Raw genomic sequence first — 25553 nt, 5'->3', positions numbered from 1 at the left:
TTCTACCAATTTAGACATGCATTTATTCTACATGTGAGTTCTTATAGTCCCACATCTTTGCCTACTCTTGGTATTGTGAGGCCATAAAAGCTTTTCAATCATGTAGCAACTTACATGTTGCAACCACACGGTTCAAGGAAAAAAACAAAGTTTTAGGGGGTACCATTCTTGCAACTTTTCTGTAAATACAAAATGACTTACCAAAAAGTCCGCATCACTTAATCTCAGCTAACATTTCCAACAAGTGGAGCTCCACATATTGCAGGTCTAGATATTTAAAAGAGTCAAGCTAAGAAACAGTGAAATCAAAAAGTCACCAGTTTGGCCACGCTGAAGTTGTATGTTGTGATTTTAATTTACATTTCCTTGATCACTAATGAGATTGAGCACCTTTCCATGTCCATGCATATTTGGATTTCCCCTTTCGTGAAGTGCCTGTTTGGAGTCTTTTGCCCGTTTTTAGGAGTCTCTACCTTTTTCACATGGTGGAAGTTCTCAAAGTGCTCTGAATACTAGTCCTCTGTCAGTGATATAGTTGAAATATGTCTTCTCCCACGCGAGGGCTTGGGCTTTCACTTATTTTATGGTGTTTTTATTTAGAAAAAAAATTTTTATTACATTTTATTTATTTTTGACAAAGACAGAGCACGAGTGGGGGAGGGGCAGAGAGAGAGGGGGAGACACAGAATCCGAAGCAGGCTCCAGGCTCGCAGCTATCAGCACAGAGTCCAACGCGGGGCTCGAACTCACAAACCGCGAGATCATGACCTGGGCCGAAGTTGGACGCTTAACCAACTGAGCCACCCACGCTCCCTTATTTTATGGGGTTTTTAAATAAAATTCTTAATTGCAATGAAATGCAGTTATAAATGTTTTCTTTTCTGTGCTTTTTAAGGGTCATGTTTAAGAAATTCTCCCCTTTGGTGAAACAGTGAAGACAGTCTCCTTCATTGTCTTCTAAAACTTTACGGTTTTGCCTTTCCATTTTGGCCTTAATCTGACTGGATTCAATTTTTGTATATGATATGAGGTTAGAGATTCAGTTTCATTTTATTCCATATGGAAATCCAATTCTCTGAGCACCTTTATTATAAGAACTTTCCCGGTAGCCTGTCAACCACTTCTTTGGTATAGCAAAGTCGATGTACGCGCACAATCATATATGAGCTCTCTATTCTGATCCATTTGTCCATTGCCTCACTAATATCAGGCTGTATTCACTGCTACAGCTTTAGAAATTATGTTCATATCTAGGAGAGGAAATCCTGCCATCTTGTACTTCTTCAGAATACCTTGGCTACTTTTGGTCCTTTAAAATTTCATATAAATTTCAAATTTAGGATTTTTTTTCTTTTTTGTATAAATTTTAGAATTAATTTGTCAAGTTTCACAGACACAGATACACAAAGCTGTAGAAACTTTTCTGGGGATTTCACTCAAAAAAAAGTTATTGATTTTTTTAAATCTGTAAATCAATTCGTGAAAATTTTCATTTTCATACTATTGAGTCTTTATGAATGTAGTTTCTGCTCATTTAAATCTGTAAATATCTCTTAAGTTTGCTATTTTTCCCATAAATATATCCTTTCTGTGTCCTTAGTCAGATTTGCTGCTAGATAATTGGCTTTGTCTGATGCTATTATAAATCATGTGTGCTTAAGAATTTGCTGGTTTCAGATTGCCTGGATGGCTCAGTCGATTGGGTGTCCAGCTCTTGGCTTTGGCTCAGGTTATGATCTTGCAGTTCGTGGGTTCCAGCCCCACGTCGGGCTCCATGCTGACAGCATGGAGTCTGCTTGGAATTCTCTCTCTCTCCCTCTCCCTGTGCCCTCCCCTACCTCTCACTCTCTCCTCTCAAAATAGACCAAAAAAAATTTTTTTAAAGAATTTGCTGGTTTATGGAAACACAATTGAAATTTGTATATTGATTTTATATAGACCTACCTCATTAAACTTTGTTAACTCTAATATTTTACCTGTATATTATATGGTTTTACCAAAAACACAACTGTGTCATATGTGATTTATACCTATTTCATTTCTTCCTTTCCAATCATCGTAACTTTATGTCTCTCGTTTGCTTTATTGATCTGCCTAGGAGCACTAGCAAAATGCTTAATTGGAGATGGGATAATGAACATTCTTGTCTCTTCTGGAACTCCAAGGGAAATTTCACCATTACATATGAAGTTTATGGAAGGATTTTTGGAAATCTACAAATAATTTTGTTTTTATTCCATAATAACTAGGAGTTTTCAATCATAAATGGTCATGAATTTTATCAAGTACTTTTTCTGAATCCATTTAGATTAGAGGACTCATTTCCTTGTCAATCAATTGCATTTATTGATTTTCCTTTTTTAAAAATTGAAGTGTAAATGACATAACATAAGGTATAGTTTCAGGTGTACAAAATAATGATGCAATAGCCATATAACTTGTGAAATGATCACTAAAATAAGTCTTCTTAACATCTGTCACCATATATAGTTAAAAATTATTGATTTTTCTAATGTTAAGTTTACATTTTTCATATAAACTCTACTTGGCAGTAATGGTTATCTTTTTTTAATATATATTACCCAATTTAGTTTGCTTGTCATTGTCTTTCCTGTGTTGTCCCTGTTAGACTTAGTGTCAAGGTTACGCTAGTCTCCAAAATAAGTCTTCCCCTTTCTTACTCTTATTATCTGAAAGACTTTATGTGAGAGCAGTGTTATTCTTTCCTTTAATGCTTGGTAGATCTTACCAGTGAAGTCACATGGGCCTGAAGTTTTGGTTTTTATAGCTTTTTGGCTACTGATAAAATTTCTTTAATTTTGTTTATTATTTATTTGATAATTATTAAAGCTTTTTTTTTAATTTTTAGTTTAAGATTTTGATTGTTTGGTGTTTTTTTTTTAAAGAATTCGTCCCCTTGGCACATCTGGGTGGTTCAAGGCAGTTGAGGGTCCAACTCTTGCTTTGGGCTCAAGATCTTGTGATCGTGGGACTGAGTCCCACATCAGATTCTGCACTGAGTGTGGAACCTGCTTAAAATTCTCTCTCCCTACACCTCTCTCCACTGCTTGTGATCTCTCTCAAAAAAAAAAAAAAAAAAGAGGAAAAGAAAAAGAAAAAGAATTCGTCCTCTTCAAGTTTTCCCATTTTTTTGGTGTGAAGTATTTTGTTTTGTTTTATAATATTCTTTTATCTATTTCATATCTGTAACATCTGAGGTGTGTCTTATTTCCATTTTGGAGTATTGAAGCCTTTCCTTTTTTTCTTCTATTGTGTTCCTCCAAATTTATTAAATTTATAACTCTTTTTAAAGACTCAACTTTGGTCTTTTTTGATCCTCTCTATGATCTGCTGATTATACATTTAATTTTTTTATTTCCTTATTTCTCCTTGTTTGGGTTTATTTTTATGTTCTTTTTCTATCTTCTTTAGATGGAGACTTATCTCATTGATTTTCTTTTCTTTCTTTCTTTCTTTTATTTTTAATTGATTTTCAAGTTAGTTAACAGTATAATCTTGGCTTCAGGAGTAGAACCCAGTGATTCATCTCTTACATATGACAGTGCTCATCCTGAAAAGTGCCCTCCTCAAGGCCTGTCACCCATTTAACCCACCCACCAACTATCCCCCATCAACCCTCAGTTTGTTCTCTGTATTTAAGAGTCTCTTATGGTTTGCCTCCCTCTCTGTTTTTATCTTATTGATTTTCAACATTTCTTCTTCTCTGTTATATTCTTTAAGGCTCTGTATTTCCTTATAAGATGACTTTAGTTGAGTCCCATAATCCCAATGCCCCATGTGAATTGTTGCGACAGTTTAGAATCCCAAGGAGTCTTATCCACAGATCAGTTCTGCACCCACCTGTCAACTCTATCCCATGGGCTTCCACTGAATAGAGAGAAGTGGTAAGCCAAAGCCTCGGAGCAGGTAAGGAGGACTGAGAGAAAACTCTCTGAGTATTTCATTCAGTACAAGGCACTGACTGGCAGCTTCCTATAGCTAGGGGAGGGCAGAATGCTGAGACAAAGACCCCATGGGTCTTCTCTGAGTGTGCTGCATAGGCTGGGGTAAGACACTGAGAGATCTCCTGAGGCCCTCAGAGTAGGGATCATAATTGACAATCAAAAAGCACTTCCCACTGACCCAAAGAGTTGGTAGCTAGCCTGTAAAGCAGAAAGGGATCTTCCATGGTTTAGAAAGCCAGTGACTTGATTATAAAGCAAAGAGACACCTACAGCGTCCCAAGCCCTGCTAAAGGGAAAGTGCTGGTCCTGCCCTCAAAACATCTGAAGCTAGTGATGACCTGAATCTACCAATTCGGCAATGAAGTCCACACTCGGCTCAACTAAAGATTAGATCAAGAGCGCCTGGGTGGCTCAGTTGGTTGAGCATTTGACTTTGGATCAGGTCATGATCTCACCATTCATGAGTTTGAGCCCCAAATGGGGCTCTGTGCTAACAGCTCAGAGCCTGAAGTCTGCTTCGGATTCTGTGTCTCCCTCTCTCTCTGCTTCTCCCCTGCTCATGCTCTGTCTCTATCCTCAAAAAATAAACATAAAAAAAATTTTTTTTAAGATTAGATCAACTCAGGCCCCTACATTTACTTTCTGGGAGAAAATATTATTTTCCTCTTCATTGTTCTTTCACACATAATTGCCTGATCTAATATCAAAAATTATGATACATTCAAAGAAGCAAGAAAATGTGAGCTATGGTTGAAAAAAGAAGCAATCAATAAAAATGAACCTAGAGACAGCCCAGATGGTGGGCTTATCAGACAGAGACTTTAAAATAACTATAATAGGGGTGCCTGGGTGGCTGAGTCGGTTAAGCATCCAGCTCTTGATTTCAGCTCAGGTCATGATCTCATGGTTCGTGGTTTTGAGTCCCACATCAGGCTCTGCCCTGACAGCACAGAGCATGCTTGGGATTCTGTCTCTCTCCCAATTTCTCTGCCCCTCCTCCGCCTCATACACATTCTCTCTCTCTCTCTCTCTCTCAAAATTAAAATAAAATAACTATAAAAATATGTAAAAGGATCTAGTGATTAAAAATTGGGCAATGCATAAATACATGGGCAATAGCCACAGAGAGCAGGAAATTATAAGAACAAATAGAAATGTTAGAAATAAAAACATAACAGATATGAGACTCAGCAGACTAGACAAAGCAGAGAAAAAGAAATCAGTGAGCTTGTAGTCAAGTCAATTGAAATTATTAAAGTTAAACTAAATGGAGGTGAGGAGGGGTGGAAGGGGGTTAAAAACAAGAATCTGAGTTCTGTGGGGCAATAACAATAATGACTGAATGTTGTGCATGTAACTCAGTCCCAGAGGGAGAAGAGAGAGAGTAGAACATGGGGAAAATCTGAAGAAATAATGGTTGAGAAATTTCTTGGTTTGATGATACCAGCCCATAGATCCAAGAATCTCAGGGGACTCCAAGCAGGATAAACACAAAGAAAATTGCTCCTGGACACATCAAGTCAAACTGTTAAAAAACAAAGACAAAGAGCAGATCTTATGAGTGTTCACGGGGGGGGGGGGGGGGGGGGGGGGGGGGGATGGGGGGGGATGGGGGGGCAGGAGTTACTTTAGGAGAAATAATGATGAAAATGATGGCTGAATTCTCCCAGAAACAATGAAAAGCAGAAAACACCAGAACCACATCTTTAAAGTCCTGAAAGGGGAAAACTAACAAACTAAAATTCTATATCCAGCAAAAATTTCCTTTAAAAATGAAGACAAGGTAAAGACAGTTTCAAACACTGAAACTAAGAGAATTCATTGCCAATAGACTGTCACCACAAGAAATGCTAACACAACATTTTTAGGCCGAAAGGAAATTATACTGAATGGAAGAAAATCTGCAGACAAAATGAAGAGCACTCAAAAGGGTAAATATGTGGGTTTAGACCAACCCAGCATAAAAGCGTGGCTTTGATACCCAAGCCGTGGTCACCAACACTTTGCCCTAATGGAAGTGATACGGTAGTGGGGACCTGTCCCCCTACAGTGTGAGCTCTCCAACGGTGGTCAAAAGTTGGCCACCATCTCTGTCCCTTTGTGACATTTCTGATAGCTTCCCCGACAGACACTGTTCTTGGGGCTCTTCCGTTCTTTCCTCTTGACTATAGTTATTTTGTAAAAATCATTTTATACTGAAACTCATCACTCTACTTGCCGGCAGTATGGCAGGAGTTTTAGAGTCTGAGTAGATATAGGAAAAAAAAAAAAAAAAGGCTTGTGGTGGGGCTGGAGGTGGGTAAGTCAAGAAAGGCTATAACTGACCAGCTTAGAGCAGAGCTCATGTACAGCAGGGAGACGGCTGAATGCCTCTTTGGTGTTTTAGTCCAAGAGACCTCCTTGTTCTGGGCAGGCACTGGAGGTAAATCAAAGCCTTTTTCTTTCTTTATTGATGTTATCCCTGCTGCTTTAGTTTAGAATTCACAGCACACAGAGCCCCAGAATTTGTTGCTTAGCCCACCCCCAGTGATATAATGGCACAATTGTGTTTCAACTTTGCAAACAGTCTTTTTTTTTCCCCCTTACTTTCTTGTACTGTTCCCAGTTTTTGTCCTTTTGGGTATCTTCTTGGGTATTTTAATGGGAAAGTTACAGAGGTCCCACCAGGTAAGTATAGTCTGTTTTTGTTTTTACTTTTAGTATTTGAATTTTTATATTTACAGGAAAGCTGAAATAATTTTACAGGGAAAATTCTACCTACAGTATTGCTTTTCCTTATTATTGATAAATTCCAAGTTTTAGACACATATTACAATAGATTTTACTTTAAACAGATTGTTGTTCTGCATATTCTCAGAACCTGTGAGCATTAGGTATGCTTTAAAATATTCATAATAAAAAACAATTAACCAGAGAAATAAAAACTGGAGTGTATATAATTAGGCTATAAATAATATGTCTGCATTACATTAATAAATGCAGAAATAAAGCAATCATTTCAACTTCCAATGTTTTAAAACTTTTTTGTGAGAGTTATTTGCATAATTTTTTGTAATAATCCACCTCATTCCATAGATAAAAAATTAGCTGGATCAGGGGAAAGAAGAAATAAGTGACTTTGATGTCAACCTTGGGCCTATGTTGTTCCAAGTAAAAATTTACCTAAAATACAAATCAGTCTTAGAATTCAAGAGATCTCCTTTTGCAGATGATTTTTAAAGGTTATTATACAGTCATATGGTCTCATGCCAGGTGATGAGGACAAGAATGAGAAGCTTCTTCCTGGCCTTTGTGATTCATCACCTTCCAACACTTTCAAGATTGGGAGAAAACACCAACAGCAGCCAATGGGGTGACTTTTAAAGTCCTTTAAAAAGAGCACTTAAACTCCAATTTTTTTTAAAAGGGTATATTTTATACCAAAACTTTGGTTGCAATATTCTTCCACTTTACGTTTCCACCCCTGCAATACGGCATTTTAAACATCCCAGCCAAGGGACCATAAAGCATTCTTACTCTTATATAACAATTCCCCACATAGTATTTTTTTTTTTAATTACATTCCCCTGGCACACATTACAAAGAAGTTTTCCTACAGATCAAAACCAAAAGCTTGGACGGAGCCAACGTTCCTTTCCACTTGAATCACCACCCACCTGGGCCTGACTCGGGCTGGCAGTCCAAAGGGAAAATACTGCCTAAGTGCATTACAACTTCTGGATCTGTCCCCTGCTCAGGTGCACAGGACCAGATTAACCTGGAGAGGCGACAAGGCAAATGTGACTGGAGATGAATTCTGGGAGGCATTCATCTCAGGGCTTAGGGTAGCCCAACCATTTGGCAAGGAGTAAGCAGAAATGACTTTTGAGTCGCACAATTTGAGAAAGAACAAGGTTGTTCGTGATTCCAAACTCTTGCCAGAACTTGCTGAAGCTTTTCAGCTAGAAATGCTTTCAAGACAAGACTTTTCCTCCTGGAGAAGCTTAAGACCTGAAAACCAGCCATCTTTTGATATTATGAAACTTCACAATATATAAAATTTTAAAACAAAGACTCATGTTCAAGAATTATATTAAAATTAAAAGAAGCTAGAATTGAGCTGCTCTTTGCCTTTAGAGATCCCTTTCGACTCTAAGTTTTTATATACCACAAGTAGAATCTTTGTTCAAATTAACTTGCAGGAAAAGGAAGGGGAGTTTTATTAGATAATTATTGTTCTTTCCTTTCTCCCATCGACCGGATTTTGCCAGGTGAGTAAACAGTGTCCGTTGGCTGAGTCTTTCTAGCTTTAAATATCATTAGCACTCTTAAGCCTCCAGGATATTGCTTATTTAGGACAGGTATTAATTGCTCTCTACCCAAGGGCTTAGCGATGTGGTGGGTCTCTTGACAAGTTGGTGAGGAATAGGTGGTATATGCCTTATGTGGGGTTAGTCAAGAGCCCAGAAGCCTAGAAGACCGTGTCGGTTGCTCTTGGAGATTTCCTCCATGTGACTGTTTGGAGAACTATGATAGTGTTTCCAGCTGCTCCCTTTGGTGGCTGGATAGATGAAGACAAGTTACTTAATCTCTAAGGCCCATTTCCTCATCTGTAAAATGGGGCTAATAGTAATGCCTACATCATAGCACTGTTTTCAGGATTAATGATGTATGGAGAGCACGAAGTAAATGTTAAACATATGTTAGCATTGCTATCAGAGGTCTGTGTGTGTGTGACTCATGGAAGTGCATGAAGACCAATTTTTACTTTGTGCCAGTAGGATTTCACGGTCAGCTTTTGTCAGATATATGATGTTTTCAAATTTTTTTCACGACTGTGAAAAGATCACAAAAACAGAAGCAGTGAGTGATATCTGAGGCAGAGGGAGAATAGGGATCGCCTGGAATTGCTGCTCCCAACATCCCTTCCGGTTCCCATCATCACTGAAAGCTACCTTTTGGGACCAAGAGAAAGCACTCTTGGGAGCCTCTATGAAGCAGGCTTTGCGCGTGCATGTGTTTTTATTCTTCAACAAATACACAAAGCTCTGCTTTGGGGATACATGTCATAGATCCACAGAAAGAAATCGGTAGAAACATTATGGCCCTAAAAATCTCCATAGGGACTTCACTAATGCTAGGTTATTTATGCTGCATATATTTATGAAGAGACCCTTAAAACCCAAGAAAGTGACCCAAATAGGCACAACATGAACATGTTTTTAATGTCACTAGTGTCCAGATGGCTACAGTTTAGTTTCAAATAAATTCATGATAAATGAAATTACAGAATGCAGTTTCTGTCCCCATGAGATGGTTTTATTGTTTTTGTATCAATTTTTCCAAGTACATTTTCAATGTAGAGGCTCGTATACCTAGTGATAAAAATCACTGGATATTAGGAAATGAACTACATTGAAAGATACTCAGATTCTTGGGAATTTTAGCTTTTTCTTTCATAGTTTATTTTTTCTAAAAGAAAAATGTAATCAGTTTTTCCTTTTCGTTGCCAGAGAAACACGGAAGGACTCTATTTTATTCACATTTGAAAGATGTTGTAATCTCACACTCTGGATGCTGACTCGTATTCAGACATTCTGAGCCACGAGGGAACTCTGCTCACAAACACTCAAATTTATAATGTGGCTCTGACATCACAGGGTATTATTTTATTGTTCCATTGGCCGAATAGCAGGGAAAAGAGTCAGATATTCAAGATGACTCTACTAAATATTAACAACATCTCTTAGCATTTATAACACATTCTATTCTGGTATCACCCATGGTGCTGGAAGAAAAGATTTTTTTCTAGTTTACATAAGTTCTTGATTTTCATCTTCTGAGATGCTACAATGTATACAGAGATCCCAGAAAAGCACAGGTGTCTTATTTTTACGCACAGACAGGGCATGAAATTTAAAGGCTTTAGTCCAGCCACTGTTGTGAATATATTTCTATATAAATCTCCCAATCTAACATTAGATTAATGCTTTAATTTTGCCATAATGCAGATACTTCAGAGAAATGATAAAACCAGGAGGAATTTCAACAGTCTAATTAGTAAAAGATTGCTAATTTCTTAAAACTGGAAGTCTTCCAATTTCTTTTAGACATATTTTACCAGGAGATATTTATAAACAGGAACACAATTCCTAATCGTGCTCTACAACAGGAATACACTAGCTTAAAATATTGATGGAATAGTATAACTTTTGAAACTCAAGGACCAATGTTACCAACTGTCTGTCAATTGAGAATATTAACAAGTAAACCCCTACCATTTATTACCCCAACATCATCTCATCTCAAATGTAACATGTCCAAAAACAAAACTCTTGATCCCTTCCTGCCAACACAAATCTGTTTCTCCAGTGTCATCCAGCTTTGCAAATGGCATCACCAATCACCCAAAAATGTTTGCTTAAGCCAAAGGCTTAGAAGTTATTCCTGACTCCTTTTTTAATCTCTCTGATACCCAACATCCAATTTGGCAGCAAATTCCTTTCGCTCTACCTTTCCCAATTATCCCCAATCCAAACACTTCTTCGCTCCTTGATCTCCTAACACTCTGAGGCTAAGCCATCATTATTTCTAGCCTGATCTACACCAGTAGGTTCCTAACTAGTCCCCTACTTCCCTTCTTGCACCTAATATTTAGCACCTGATATTCTCCACACAGCTGCCAGAGTAATCCTTTTCAAAAATGAATTCGACTATTTCACTTCTATTTCACTTCCCTGCCCCAAATCCTCCTCTGGCTTCCCATCACATTAGACTAGCCCCAAGTTCCTTCTGTGGCCTACAGGGCTCTACATGATCTGGCTCCTGCTTACCCCTCCAGCCTAATGCTCACTCTCCCCCTGCCTCACTCACTCCACCCAAACATACAACCTTCCCATCCTGAGAGCACACCCAGCACACACTCACTCCAGGACTTGACCTGTGTGGTCCATCTACTTGGACTGCACTTCGGATATGCTCTTGGCTCACAATCTGTCTGTTTTCAGGTCTCTTCTCGCGTGACTACGTCAGAGAGGCAGTCTCTCATCATCTCCCTAAAGTAGCATCTATGCCACTCTCCAACCTAGTGGTTCTCAAGTCTGGCTGTACATTAGACCTACCTGAGGAGTTTAAAATCCAGATGACCAAACTGCACTCCAGGGCAACCAAAATAGAATCCCTTCAGCTGGGACCAAGGCATCACCATTTTTTAAAGCTGCCAGGTGTTTCCAGTGTTGAGCCAAGGTTGAGCGCCACTGCTTAAACTCCTGACCCTGCTTCATTTTTCTTCATAGCCTTTATTACTATCAACAAAACATGTATTTGTTTGCTTTCTGGAATTCGCTCTTGTGTTAAGAGACTTCCTGTGTTTCCTTCATTGCTAACACCTTAAGACCTAGAACAGTTTCTTGAAAATTATAAGAACTCTTAATTAATTTCATAAAATCTCTCAAAACTTTCATAAAAGGGCATTCCCCTCCACTAAAACAGAAAGAAGGTAATCTCAGAAAGAAAAAGATAGTCCTTTCCAAGAAAGAAAGTTTGAGTTTATACTAATTTTTTTAACTCTGAATTCAAAAACAATGTGATGTTACATTGTGTGTCATGTAATTATTTTCCTTTAAATGTTTCTAATATGCGAGTCTGTATTCAACATTGCAAGAGAAGTAGAATTGAAATGTCCAGCTTGTTCGGTTACTTTTTTTTTTTTAAGTTCATTTCTTTATTTGGAGAGAGAGAGAAAGAGTGCATACATGAGCAGGGGAGGGGCAGAGAGAGAGAGAGGGAGAGAGAATCCCAAGCAGGCTCTGTGCTGACAGCACAGAGCCTGACTTGGTGCTCAAGCCCACGAACCATGAGATCATAACCTGAGCTGAAACCACGAAGTCAGACGCTTAATGAATGACTGAATGACCCAGGCATCCTCGGTTTACTTCATTTTTATTGCTGTATCTAAAATGGAAGCAACACTCACTACTAGTTTACTAAGCTTGAGACTGTCTCCCAAGATATGAAGAGGAGCTCAAAAGATAGATCCCACTCTTCACTGTCCAAAGTTTAGGACTTAGAGCCAGGTATGAGTGATGACTGGGTGTTGGAGGGCTCTGTCATATCTTTCAAGCCTTGAGTAGTCAAACAGCTGGGACTATTCTTTCTCTTGGTCCTGGGGGATGAGGGGGTGAATTTTGGGGAGTGGAGGAGGCAAGAGAAATGGATGTAATCCTTCTGAGTACACAGTTATCGAGGAAGAAAAGCACACTCCTCACCATCTTAAAGGGGAAGCAAGTATCACATATGAGCAAAGCCTAGTACTGGTTTCCATTAATGTCTTCAGCAAGGAAGAAACTTTCTCTTCTACTCCCACCAGCAGAAAGTGGAACAGGTAAAGCTGTTTGCATGGAGCTTCGTCCTCTAACAGCTGTGAATATCTTATGTCATGAGAAAGCCCAGATAGAAGACATGAACAGACATTTCTCCAAAGAGGACACACACATGGCCAACACATACATGGAAAGATGCTTAACATCACTCATCATCAGGGAAAGGCAAATCAGAACCACAATGAAATGTCACTTCACACCTATGAGAATGGCTGAAATCAAGAACACAAAAAACAAATGTTGGTAAGGATGTGGAGAAAAAGGAATCCTAGTGCACTGATGGTGAGAATGCAAACTGGTGCAGCCACTGTGGAAAACAGTATGGAGATTCTTCAAAAAATTAAAAATAGAACTACCATATGATTCAGGAATCACACCACTGGGTATTTACCCAAAGAGTATGAAAACACTAATTCAGAAAGATATATACACCTTTATGTTTACTGCAGCATTATTTACAATAGCCAGACTATAGAAGCAGCCCAAGTGTCCATCAACAGATGAAACAATAAAGATGTGTCATACACACACACACACACACACACACACACACACACACACACACACACTGGCATATTACTGAGCCATAAAAAAGAATGAAACCCTGACATTTGCAACGAAGAGGATGGAGTACTATACTAAGTGAAACAAGTCAGTTATAAAAAGACAAATACCACACGATTTCACTTATATGTGGAATTTAAGAAACAAAACAACTGAACAAAGAGAAAAAAAGACAGAGACAAACCAAAAAATAGATTCTTTTCTTTAATCTTTTTTTTTTTTATTAAGTAAACTTTACACCCAAGATCAAGAGTCATGTGCTCTACTGACTGAGCCAGCCAGGTGCCCGCCCCCAAAAAACAAACTCTTAAACTGTAGAGAACAAACTGATCATTACCAGAAGGCAGGTGGGTAGGTAGATGGGTGAAATCGGTGAAGGGGATTAAGATGAACACTTAATCATGATGAGCACTGAGTAACGTGTAGAATTGTTGAATCACTATATTTAATACCTGAAATTAATATCACACTGGATGTTAACTATACTGAATTTAAAATAAAATAAAATAGGAAGCCCAGTGCCATTGTGTAGCTCTGAAAGGAAGAAAGGGTGTCCTCAACTCCTGATTAAATTGGGCATATCCCAATTAGAGGAGCAGGGCATTTTTTGGTCCTTGGATAATCTGTCTTCCATCTAGGCTGTATCCTGGGGAAATGAATTTTTAAACAATTTGTCTCTTCTCAGTATCTAAGATAATCACAGGAGACAAGCTAATTTACCTCACCAAAGGAAAAACCAGTTCAGAGGGTTCTTTCAACCATATTCTATAGGGTTTGTTCATTTGTTTTTTAATAGCAATACACAGACTACACTCCACTTATAAATTTCAAACTACATAGAATTAAAATGTAGAAATTTGCCAATTCTACATTATCCATTCATTCTTCAAGGGCAACTGCTATCTGCAGTTTGGGGTGAATCCTGGACATTTTCTATGTATATTACACAGACAGACAGACACACACACACACACACACACACACACACACACACAATTACTTCCTTCATTCTATGATGCCATCAAATGTAAAACCCAGGACTAAACTGGAACCATTCCCTGAGGCTACAGTCCTTTCCTACTGACCCTTTACCCCAAGGGTAGGCACAGGCAATCCTTCAATTCTCTATAGTAAGAGTGATTTTAGGTCCTTTATCTCTGCAGCAAGGGTTTCTCTAGGGTTTTCTATGCTTTTCTCAAGCCCAGCCAGTAGTCTTATGACTGTTGTTCTAAATTCTTGTTCCAATATATTGCTTATATCTGTTTTGAGCAAGTCCCGGCTGTGATTTCTTCTTGACCTTTCTTTTGGGGAGAATTCAACAAAAACAGGTCAACACCAGTTTCATAGTGAAACTTGCAAAATACGAAGAAAAAGAGAGAATTCTGAGAGCAGCTAGGAGCAAAAGGTCCTTAATGTACAGTAAGACTGAGAGACCCAGGAGGCAACTGTTTACAGAGCACTACTGATGTTCCAAGGGAAACTGGCAGGAATTACATAACAGTCAAGAAATGAAACTAAACTAGATATTGCACATTATTGCTCTGGGATTAAACAGCCCAGGTTCATATCCTAGCTTTTCTACTCGTTAATGGTACGACACTAGGCAAATTACCTAAGTGTCTCAATTTCCCATTGGTAAAAGGGGGATAATAACAGTACCTACCTTTAGTGTTATTCACAGGATTATATTAAATACATGTGAAGAGCTTTGAGCTACACTGGGCAAAAGTGCTGAGCATGTATTAAATTTTAGCATCTCTTCCTAAAACCCACAGCTTATACCATAAGGCAGGAATCAGCAAACTTTTTCAGTAAAAGGCTACATAGTAAATATTTTTGGCTTTGGGATCCATATGGTCTCTGTCACAACTACCCAGCTCTGCCATGAGGGAAAGGAGTCATAGGCACTATGCAAATGAATGGGCATGACATGTTCCAATAGAATGTGATCTGTGGACACTGAAATTGAAATTTCATGTAATCTTCACATGTCAGGAAATATTATTTCTAAAAATGTATTTCTCAGCCATTTTTAGGTAAAAAAAACATTCTTAGCTCCTGGGCTATACAAAACTAGGTGGTGGGCTGGGTTTGGACTATGGGCTGCAGTTTACTAACATTCTGCTTCCCCTCTCCACCCCGCCCACTACCACAGGATCTCCTATTGGCTGCTTCACTCACACCTTGACTCTGCCAGGCCAATGACCATGCATATCAAGGCTCCCCTGAGTCTTCTCTTTTCATGTCCCCAGTTTCCTGTTTGCCCATTTTTCTTCCATAGGAAAAATGCAAAATTCAGTAATACGCATGGACCCTCTGTCTCAGTCTCCAAGCTCTGAGTTTTGAGCCCTAGCCCCGCCATTGCAAATTCCACATAAGTTGTAGAAGAAACCCTGCCTTCTGTTAGGGAAATATCTACACCTATAGCTATAGTATACCTATATGATAATTATTGCACTATACTTAATTGTTTGAATCTACCAATTTGTTTTTCTTTTGTTAACGAATATTTGTATTATATTGTTTCCAGTTTCAGGTTTTCATTATTACAAAAAATGCTGCATTTCTCATATAATCCTCAAATTCTGGGAGATGGGAACTTTTCTCTTTTTTTTTAACAGATGAAGAATGGAGAGAGGCACAGGGAACTGAAGTAACTTGCTAAGCTTATTTATGCAGGTAGGAAGTGGAAAAGGCAGAATTCTAATCCAGAGCCTATATTGTTTACTACCTTCTGTTGTCTTTCTGCCAAAAAAGGGGAAATATATATTAACCTTTATTTAATAGATTAAGTAAGATGTTGGAGGGGTTCTACAGAGAGTGCATACCAGGGGTTTTGGTAATGTTTGTAACATACTATTTCCTCAGCTTAAGTCATGGGTTCATAGGTGTTTATTTTTGTGCTTCTTAATTTACATTGGTGTTGCATATGCTTTTTCATATGTATCATCCATTGCACAATGAAAACTATAAAAAAAATCCTGGTACCAGGGCACTTGTGGCTCAGGCAGTTGAGGATCTAACTCTTGATTTTGGCTCAAGTTATGATCCCAGGGTTGTAGGATTAGCCCTGCAGGGAGCTCAACGCTGAGCATGGAGCTTGCTTGGGATTCTTTCTCCTTCTCCCTCTACCCGTTCCTGGCCTGTGTGTGCAAGCAGGCACATGTGTGCTTATTCTCTAAAAAAAAATAATAATAAATAAAATAAAAAATAAAAAATACTGGCACCAGTATAAAGATGTGTGGGTAAAATCTAAAGACAAGTTCTTTAGATTGGTTCAAGGTTTTTAATCTATTCCAACATGGCTGGGGAAAGGAGAGATTGGAATGGTGATTTAGGAACCCATGAAGAGCAAATCTCATTTGGTCACATAGTGGTCTCCATGAGAATTGTTTATCTGGCACCCTTTTCCAAGAACTGCCCTTTTCCCAAAATACATGGTTATAGTGAAAGGCACTGTGACCCCAATTTTGAGACATAGTTGGTTGGACCAAGAGTGGTTACTTGAGCCAAGACGTTGTTTCTGTGAACACTCATTTCCTGACCTCAGCCAATTAGCCTGTAAGTAGGCACATGACTCAGGCTAAGCGAATTAGTGTCCTTTCCCAGAATCTTAGAACTGGAATTGGGAATCTATGGAGATTTAAACTTAGACCTGCTAGTAGATTTTTCAAGAAAAATTCATTTGCATTAGAAGAAGGAAGCCAAGGCAGACAGAAAAACAGGTAAACCACAGGAGTTTTGATGGCATTCAAGGCTTGGTCCCAGATGTTCCCAAGGCGAAGCTAAACCCCAGAACTTACAAGCTAAGTTGTTTTGTAAGAGTCCACAGTATATATTTAACAAATTCTTTTTTAAGTACTTTAAAAAAAAAGTTTCTTTCACTTATACCTAACAAAGACGTAATTCCTTTGTCAATGAATCGACAGTGCTGTAAAAGTTACAAAACAGCAATCAAGGTAATGAGTACTGTTTCTTTGATGGCCACTGAAAATGTAATAGGTTATAGACCCAGGACAAGTATTTCTACTCAACAGTCAAAGGGAAGTACAGTTAGCAAACCAAGAAGTATAATCTATTTAGTTATGATGTAAAAACAAAGGTCAAGTCACCAGAGTTGCAGAACTTCCTTTGCTTAAAAAAAAAAAGAAAAGAAAAGAAAAGAAAGAAAAAAATTGAGAAGGAAAGTAGGAATAATGGATCCCAATTAGTAGGAATAAACCACATAAACTCTCCTTTGTATAACGTCTCATTTTATGTAAAATAAAAGAGGTAGACCAGATAACTCCCTAGCTCTTCACTAGCTCTAAAATCTTTTAGCTCTGTTAAAAATATCAGTGGTAACTGATAAATGTTTGAAAGCCCTGAAAATATTATTTCCATATTGAACATAACTGTCAAAAATGGAGGTCTTAGCTGACTTAGTTTCAATGGCAAAATCAGACCAAGTGCTTCAAAATATTCTTTACAGGTTAGCTAACAAATTTGTGTTAATGACAAATTGTTACTAGCTCTCAGATGTGATTTGTGAAGTATAAGTTGTAGTTTATGCTTTTTAGGTACTAAAAATTCATAGAAATACTGCATAAAGATCCAAGAAAGAAAGCAAAATCAAATCCCTATCATTTCATTTCTGTATGGCTTTTAATTTAAAAGTGCTACACAGCTCAAGATCTAATTCATATTTATTTTCATTTTAAAGTTTGTCTATTTTTCATTTCACACCAGTGGTTCACTTTATCATGAATACTTTATTCATTAGTACAATATGTGTATATATATAATTAGAATAAAGATCACCAAACATTTTGACAAGTGTGGAAAATAGTAGTTAATGTTTTCCATCTGCTACAGGGTATGTCACCAAAAGAACCATTGATCCTACAGAATAAGGAAACACCTACGCAAGTACATGACAGAAATATAAATGTCTAATGAATTAATTTTGATCATTTGCTTATACATTTTTGTAAATGTTACCATATGTTGTTTAAATTACCTGTTATGAAAATCAGCGCCTGAATTTTGTCACTTCCAGAGCTTCAGTCTGGAAAATATTTTAAAACTGAAATTATTTTAATTTATTTCTGTAAGTGTATTGTCATTTATTTCTAAATATCTCGTTTCTAAAATTAAAGGTAAGAGTTCCGAAATCTCTTCCTTATAACAGCTTTAGTAGTGTTTCTGCAAAATTTTTTGTTTGGTAGACTTAAGTTCTCTCAAGAGTCAAAACCAAGAACTATACCTAATGACCTCAAATTCGGACTACAAACTGCAGAAAGGGAATGCAGAATGCTTCATACCCTTAGTCTGCAGGCCTGAAAAGCACCGCAGATTACCCATGTTCTAGGAGCTTGCCAGCATGGCTGCATGTGGGGACCCATCTGTCCTTACTGTACCCCATCTTTCCCAGGGATTGTGCTGGAGGCAGACGGCTCAGTCAGGACACCACAGGAAAGTCTAAGAAACTCTTTCTAGATGAGTCCCTTTCACTGAACTGGCACGAAAGTAGAGATCAGAAAGGCATAACCAAAACAATTGCTTTCTATATATTATAAACACTGGCATAGTTATCTTGTGGTGCACTGGGCATTTATTGAGTTTGTACAAGGTGCTAGCACTATTTTACACTACTTAGAAGCAAGGACTCTGGTTAGTCCCCACGTAACTTGCCCAAAGTTACACGTTCAAGATGTCGCCCAGCTGGGAGGTGAACACAGGCGCCTGACTACAGAGCCCATGCCACTAACTGGTGCACGATGCTACCCCCAGGTAACTGAATGTAAGGGCTGGATGTATTCCTACCAATGACACAAACATAACTTCCTGTCTTCTTGTCCTAGGTTATATTATCAGGGATTGAACTAAGCAGCCTCATTTTTTTTTAGTCTTCCATTACTGCTTACAGACTCTGGTTTATCACAATTAGTATTACATGTGCAAATTCCACACAGTAAATTTTTTTAATAGGGGTTTGGGGCACCGGGGTGGCTTAGCTGGTGGAGTGTCTGACTTTGGTTCAGGCATGATCTCACGGTTCGTGGTTTCAAGCCCCGCGTCGGGCTCTGTGCTGACAGCTCAGAGCCTGGAGCCTGCTTTGGATTCTGTGTCTCCCTCTCTCTCTCTCTCTGTTCCTCGCCCATTCATGCTGTCTCTCTCTCAAAAATAAATAAACATTAAAAAAATTTAAAAATAGGGGTTTAATCACAACGCTGTCCCATTTGCAGTACTGGCAAAGTGACTATCAAAGAATCTATTCTGCTCTAAAACTACTAAGTCAAAAATGAAACCCAGGGAGTCATGAGCTCCTAAAAACAGGCAAAACCATGAACATATGTGCACATGCACATTTTCCCTGTGCAGAGGTCACATGGCTTTCATCAGATATTCACATCCCAAAACATGAAGAACCACTGCACTGAAATCTCTTAAAATGTAAAACTGTGACTTCCCACATAACTTTATTACATAGGAAGAAGGTTAGTCCACAAAAGAAAACTTTGCCTGCTTTATATAACTCCCAGGGTAAAGTAATAAATTGGTGTTGCAATTTATTCAAAAGCAAAGTTAGAGAAAAATTGAAAATTTTTGCAGTAAGGTTTACAATGAACAACTACGTTAAAATACAACTGTGTTAAAAGAAGCAACGCTGGGGCGCCTGGGTAGCTCAGTCCGTTAAGCGTCTGACTTCCGCTCAGATCACGATCTCACAGTTCATGAGTTTGAGCCCATGTCAGGCTCCGCACTGACAGCTCAGAGCCTGGACCTGCTTCTAATCCCTCTCTCTCTGCCCCTCCCCTGCTCGTGTGCGTGTGTGTGTGTGTGTGTGTGTGTGTGTGTGTGTGCACGCTCTCTCTCTCAAAAATAAATAATAAAACATTTTAAAAATTAAAAAAAAAAAAGAAGCAGCGCTAAGTTGATACAGTGTTAACTGTTTCATCAATAATATGTGGGCTAGAGTCTCTGAGAAATCTTTACTTCCCTCATTCCCAAAGGGAAAAGAAATCTTAGAGATTATTCTTCTTTAGCATCTACATTTGAGTTCAAATGCATTGTTACAACAGGAATTAAAAATGTCAACTGTACATTGATAATATGATGCAATCACTTGAAGTCTTTGATAAAAAGCACTTAATGTGCATTTATTGCTGAAAAATATCGTATTTTTGGAAATTCAACTACAAATGTCCTGACTCCTCGATACCATGTTGCAGAATGGAGCAGAGAATGTGAGAAAGAAGTGAACTGATGTAAGATGTGATCAATTAGAGAAAACTAAAGCTCACATGTCACATATTTCTCCTTGGTATAAAAACACGTTACAGCAAAGAAAGATAATAATCTTACCCAATCCTGATATCTCTTCTCTTTTATGCAGCAAATGAGTACACATCACCTAGAGCATAATAAGGAAATTGGTTTTGAACCATACAAAATGTGCTTTTATTAAATTTTGTGTTACAGAGAGTTAAGAATTCAATCTGTCCTAACAGTTAACAAATATAAGGATTTCACCCTTCAAGATGCAAGAAACAAAATAGAATTTACATTCTTGTTATACATTATCACTATGCAGTTGAAGTGTCTGAATCTGTCAATATACTCTAGTAAGTTGAAAGATGTCCATTGTGGTAGCCAGTAATTGTTGGGCTTGCTTTTGTAAGTGTGCTTTAATCTTAATGATGGATGGAAGACAAAAAGAAAGAAACTTTATGTCAGCCTATACAAGGAAAGGTTTTTTTCCAAGCTGGACTACAATATTTGGTCCCGAATATACATTTAATATTTGTTAAACATCAGCATAAAAAGAGAATTATATATAGAAATACTTATGATGTATCCCTGAGACATTATTGATGAGCTTGTTTTGGACACTTATTCCACATGTCCAGAAACATTCTTAGGGTACCAAAATGACATTGATGAACAATCCAAGACTTCTTTTTCTTTACTATGCTGTTAGCACAACAACACGAAGCTCACAATTTAAAGCGTCAGGTGCAAAGCCAAATGCCTAGCAAATCAAACAAGCCACTACTATAGTGATCACGTACAGTAGAAATATCAGTCTTAATCCAAAACCAAAAGCAAAGACAAAGAGAGGAGGAAAGAAGAAATCTAATCCACAAACAAAAGTGGTTGATAGGAAAAACGTGCAGAGCATCAATATGAACCCAGAGCCAATTAAATCTTGGGCCAAGAGTCAACTGAGGCTCATGATAAAGCAGCCAAAGAATTACCTTTTCCTTATTGTAGAAACTCGTTTGAATTAGGGCTCTCCTGACCAAGAAAACACAATCACGCATCTTCTTTTAAGAATTTAAGCTCAGTGGGTACACGCAGTCTTTAAATATAGCTCCTATTATCAATGGAAATCACAGCAGAAATATACCTGCTGTTTTCACACTCCCAAACTAGATTTCCTCATTGATTAATGCTTTGAAATTTTATACTCCATTTTCTGTGATGGTGATTTTGCATTCCAAATCACCTCTCCAGAAACTCTTTCTCTTAATGAGGCATCCTAATAAAAGTGTGTGAACACATATACATGAACACACATCTTATTCTTCCTTGGCTTTTCCCTTAGCCTCTGATCTTACAATTTTTTAACCATTTCCTTAGAGCTTCCTTTTATTACATTGTCCATAACAAGACACCTGATATTCTTTCCTTTGTAACTTTCAGCAAATTTAATGGTGCTATGTGCGAACTTGGTTGACAAAAGGGAATAGGGTATTGTAAAACAAAATTAATTTCTAGATTATTAATCAATCATTTATTTTTAATTCTCAAATAATTACTATTATTTTTTTAAAAAGTATGGTTTTTTCCAAAGTAATTGGCAAATTAACTTAAATCCTCCCAAATATTTAATGGCAATATGGTGAAGAGATAAAATCAAGATTACAAAGCAGGGGAGGGGCAAAGGGAGAGGGAGAGAATCTCCCATTCAGAGTGGAGCCCAACACGGGGCTCGATCCCACAACTGTAAGATCATGACCCGACCTGAAATCAAGAGTCAAAAGCTTAACCTACTGAGCCACCCAGGCACCCCTACAAACACTCTTCCATCTTCCCTCTTACCCCAAATCCCTAGAAATGACAAGGAAAAAAACCAAAATCTATAACAGTGCTGGAGAGCAAGAGAGAACAAAAATTTCTGAGGCATTTCTAAGAGACAGAAAGGAGATGACTGACTGAGGGATAAGCCATGGCAAAAATACACACAGGAAAGAACTGCTGTGCAACTGGATGCTCTGTAAGTTTCTAAACTCAGAGAAGATGGATGCAAGATAGATGCTAGATGCATGGACCCATTTCCTCCTACGGCAAAGACCTTCTTACTCATTGTCAAGGAGCAAGCAGCTGAGGCATCTGCTCCAGGTTGGAGAAGTGAGTGTGGACAGGTAAGCTGGGGGGTGGAGGGTGGGGGAATGCAGGGAAGTGCCCCTTGTGAATGGTGTCACTCAAGCAGAACAAAGCGTTCCTCTCTAAGGTTATGGAATGAATGCCTAGCGTTCCTCATCCAGTAACATATCCTGTTCCTTCTCCCCATCATTAGAGACAGAGCTTGACAAATAAAGTACCCAAGCCAAAAATTGCCAGATATATGAGGAAAATCAGTATCATAAAAGAGATGTACCAAACTTCATTAATGGAACTAATACTAGAGGGGAAAAATGCTTAATAGAGCAAACAAATTGAGGCTTTAATAAAAATGAAATCAATATCCATGGAAGAACATCATAACTGTGAAAAGATAACAGGTATTATAAAACTGCAATTTTAGATCTTAAAAATAAAAATATATTATTATTAAAATAAAAAGTATGTCAGCTGAATGATAGAATGGACACAACTAAAGAACCTGTTAGTGAGCTGGAAGATCAAACTGATTACCTGGTCCTAAATGCAGTCCAACAGAATGAATGGGTAGAAAATATGAAATAAAAGTCAAGGCTTGGAAGAACGTCCCAGAAAGTCTTGCATCCATCGAATTGGAGTTCCAAGGAGAGAAGATGGAGAAAGAGGGCTGCACACAAATAATAAAAGTAATGACAGGAGACCATCAAAAGAAGTCAGTCTCCAGATTTAAAGGAACTATTAAAAATGAAGCAAGATGAAAAATGACCATAGATATTAAAAGGGTTCAAAACAAGTCTCCCCAAAGTATGTCACTTTGTCACATGGACAATTTTAAACTGAAAACAATCAAGACCCAGAAAACTCAGGAAAAGCTTTTAGTGCTCCCTTAACTACCTAAAAGAATTTAGATGGGAATCTGGCCCAGAAAAACAACTGTTATCAGAGATTTTTTTTTTTTTATCTGAATGCTATATCTGTATGGTAGGGCAAACACCTAATTACCAAACATCTGCTCTCCTTATTGTGCTGTGAATCACCTCTTCCCCTCTGAAGCCCCAGGCTCCTATCCCATTCCTTAGCTCAGGATGGGTCTATACGCAGCAACTCCTCAGCTTGCCCTTGAGTATCATATTTTCATGGTGCTCCTCATACACATGTAATTAAATTTGTTTTTTCCTGCTGATCTGTCATATGGTAATTTAATTATTAGACCAGCCAAATAATGTTGAAGGGAAGAAGGAAGTTTTTTTCCTCCCCAATAATATGTTCTTATGAAATATTACAGGAAAAGAATAATATCTTAAAGGCCTTCCAAGGAGAAAAATAATTATCAGCAAAGGAGCAGAACCTGATTTGTATTACATTTTATTATAGCAATACTAGATACAGGAAGTCAATAAAGCAAATTTCCAAAGTAGCAAATGAAAATAATTTTGAATCTGATTTAAATTTGAATCTAAACAACTAAAATACCCACCAATAACAGGATGATCAGATGAGACACATTATAGTCATATTACATGCTATTATTCAGCAGTTAAATATAATGCCATCTCTAAGACATTTTATTAGTGAAAAAGCAAGTCACAGAAATATATATGTCAATCATGGCTCAACTGGAGAAACAGAATCAGTAAGAAATATATAATAAGAGATTTATTGCAAGGACTTGGCTTATGCAATTATCAGGGCTGGGTAGGCAAGCCGGAAAATCATAGGGCAGGCCATCAGGAAGGGAACTGTCTGCAACTGTCAGGCACAAACTGAAACTGCTTCCTCTAGACAGAATTTCTTCTTCAGGGAAGATGCAGGTCTTCTGTTCTCAAGACCTTTCAAATAACTGAATCAGGTCCACCCAGATTATCTAGGATAATCTTCCTTCCTTAAAATCAACTGGTTATGGACTTTAATCACATCTACAAAACACCCTCAAAGCAACACCTAGGTAAGTGTTGATGGAATAACTTGGAACTATATAGCCTAGCCAAATTAATACATAGAACTGACTATCACAATCACATATATATGAATGTGTATTTACATTTGTATTATTATATAGATGCACTGTTACACTGTGTGTGTGTGTGTGTGTGTGTGTGTGTAGATAGAAAGTTCAGGAAGGATGCACACCAAACTGATAACAATAAAACAGAGTGAAAACTGGCAAGTTGAAAAGGGGAATGGTGTAGGGAAAAGAGGAGATTCACTTTTTACTCTTTATAGTTCTAGTGGGGAGGGTATTGATAATGAGGGAGACACATGAATAGGGGCAGGAGGCATATGAGAAATTGCTGTACATTCTGTTTAATTTTTCTGTGGACCCAAAATTACTCTAAAAAATAAATTCTATTCTTTCTTTTTAAGATTTTATTTTTAAGCAATCTCTATACCCACATTGGGCTCAAACTTACAGCCCTGAGATCAAGAGTCACATGCTCCACCGACTGAGCCAGCCAGATGCCCCTATACTTTTTTTTTAAATGGCAGATTACCTACAAAAACAAAAAACAAAAACAAAAAAAACAACAAGCAATCAGCTTAGTAGCAGAGATCTCATCAGCAAAAATAAATGCCAAAAGGTAGTGGGAAAATATCTCTTATGTACCTAAATAACTCATAACCTAGAATTCTATACATAATAAAGTATCATTCAAGAAGAAAGAAAATTCAACATGTGTTCAATTATGAAAAAATAAGAGTTTACTCCTCACTGATATTTGTGAAGAAATGTCACTACTGAAGAATATACATCAGCCATAAAACTGATTCAAAGAAGGAAGGAAGGAAATTCACATTTGAAAAACACAGTTAAACTAAATGAAGTACTGAGTGTGAAAAAAATAACCACAATAATTTCCATGGATGTATTTAGAAAAATCAGAATAAAAATTCTAGATAATAATACGAGGAAAGCTGATGGCAAGGTGGTTTCAACTTGAAATAAAAAATTATTTGGGGCAACTGGTTGACTCAGTCTGTTAAGCATCCGACTCTGGGTTTTGGCTCAGGTCATGATCTTGCAATTTGTGAGATCAACCCACGTTGGGCTCTGTGTTGACAGAGAGGAGTCTGCTTGGGATCTCTCTCCCTCCCTCTCTGCCCCTCCCTAACTCATGCTCACTCGTGTGCACTCTCTCTCTCTCTCTCTCTCTCAAAATAAATACACTTTAAAAAATTATAAATATTTTTGTTGCTTTTGGAAGAGAACAGAATTAATAATTAACTTTAGAACTTGATGGAGAAATGTAAAACTAAGTTACATGTTAAAAATTGAAGAGCACCTTTTTGGGGCGCC

At 37.8% G+C, this 25553-nt stretch overlaps 1 long non-coding RNA gene across 1 annotated transcript; it reads left to right on the top strand.

The window, feature by feature from the left end:
* The first annotated feature begins 3882 nt into the window (after nucleotides 1-3882).
* On the top strand, nucleotides 3883-17811 carry LOC122224001. Its single transcript, XR_006204610.1, has 3 exons — nucleotides 3883-3927; nucleotides 15511-15568; nucleotides 17744-17811. It is a non-coding gene; the product is annotated as an uncharacterized LOC122224001 (long non-coding RNA).
* Nucleotides 17812-25553: the final 7742 nt, after the last annotated feature.

This window comes from Panthera leo, chromosome B4 (assembly GCF_018350215.1).
Source record: "Panthera leo isolate Ple1 chromosome B4, P.leo_Ple1_pat1.1, whole genome shotgun sequence".
In the NCBI taxonomy this organism is placed as follows: Eukaryota; Metazoa; Chordata; class Mammalia; order Carnivora; family Felidae; genus Panthera; species Panthera leo.
This window is presented reverse-complemented; position numbering and strand designations above follow the sequence as displayed.